General features: G+C 39.8%; 1 long non-coding RNA gene across 1 annotated transcript in view; it reads left to right on the forward strand.

The window, feature by feature from the left end:
- LOC137973483 (uncharacterized) overlaps positions 1 to 809 on the forward strand; it is a 1672-nt gene extending 863 nt beyond the window's left edge. The window contains exon 3 of the long non-coding RNA XR_011117249.1: positions 233 to 809. This is a non-coding gene — a long non-coding RNA (uncharacterized lncRNA). The remainder of the gene's footprint in view (positions 1 to 232) is intronic.
- The last annotated feature ends 715 nt before the right edge of the window (positions 810 to 1524 follow it).

Raw genomic sequence — 1524 nt, forward strand, 5'->3', positions numbered from 1 at the left:
ATTGCGGAAGTAAATCAGTTTCACTTTTGCGGACACACAATACCCTGGCTACTGATTTCTTTGGCGTTACGTCTATAAGCGGCGAAGCCGCGATATGGATCGAAGCGAAAAGAGAAATAAAAGCTGTGGCACCCAGGGTAGACTTGCATTGAACTAAGAAGCAAAGTGGTGATTAGTTTAGCAGTCGCGGCCCCTAAAATTGAAATTTGTTTTCGTTAATTTTTTTCAACAGAAGTCAAAGGCTTTGTCGGCATAATGAAAGTGATTCAATTTGCTGCCTGTATCTTCCTGCTCCTACTAGTCACATTACCCGATGAATCGGAAGCTAACCCTTGGTTTGTCCGTATTGCAGTGGCCTTGGGCGTGAAACTTGTGAAAAATTCTTACTACGCACGCTGCAACACTCGTAATGTTCCTTCCCGAATGACCTGTCCTGGAGTTGTATACGGTGTGGGTTTGTCACGTAATCTAGCTCAGGCCTCGGCAAGAGCTTACGCAAATACTTTTGGAGATTCAGGATGTGGTCGCTACGTCGGGCATTGTCAAATTAGAAAATTTGTCAAAGGAAGAGGAAAGTAAACGAAAGATACCCAAGATTGCGTAAAAGAAAATTTAGACGAATTAGTGGGACCTATAATATGCTTAATTATATGTGTAACCTCAATAAAGAAAAATTTGTGAAACTGTGTAATTTGGCAAAGGCTCTAGTGCTTGTAGAAATGTGCCAGTTTCATCACGATCCTGTACAATCTAACTGTAATTGCTAAGTCGGTAAGGGTTAAGAAAATAAAGAAGGCTGAAATTGAAAATTTGTGTAGATGTGCTGTAGATGTAAAAGGCGAAATAGGCATATTTGTACCGTAGCCTTTCGATACTGAGAGTTTAACACACATGTTTAATAGTGATGCTGCTACAGCTGTTCAAGGGTGTTTTGGCCTATCTAGCCAGTTTCTAAGACAATTTTAAGATTACACAGATTTACCTAACGTGAGCCCGGTCGATTTTGTGTAATTCTTAAATTGTCTGCGAAAGGCGACATTGACCAACCCCCCCCACCCCACTCCCCCCCGTAAAACCGCTATTATGCCTGATTAAGCAATAGATGACTTTTAAAAGATTATTCCACAAAGGAAGGAAACTTCTTGGTTAAAATAGATTTTCTTTATACATGCTCTGGGCAATCATACATCCTACCAGCCAGTCAAACTATAGTTTTGTTTTCGTCCGTCGTTTTCCGGCAAGACTGAGAGAGACGATCAGATCACACAACAACCATAACAGATTTAATGACTCCAGTTGAGACGTTTACCATGAGTACATGTGCAGTCAGTAACCAATAGCTACAACTTCGATCCAAAAACAGCAATTAACAAGTCTTATGTAAACAGGCTATTAATAGCAAATTCGTGACCATTAACTTAATTATAGAAATTAACAACTTCGTTTCTAGAAGGTTCTGGAACAACAGGAACAGGTAAGAAAACACTAGAAAATTCTAAATATCCTAACAACTATATCACGTCG

This window comes from Montipora foliosa, chromosome 10 (genome assembly GCF_036669935.1).
Source record: "Montipora foliosa isolate CH-2021 chromosome 10, ASM3666993v2, whole genome shotgun sequence".
NCBI lineage: Eukaryota > Metazoa > Cnidaria > Anthozoa > Scleractinia > Acroporidae > Montipora > Montipora foliosa.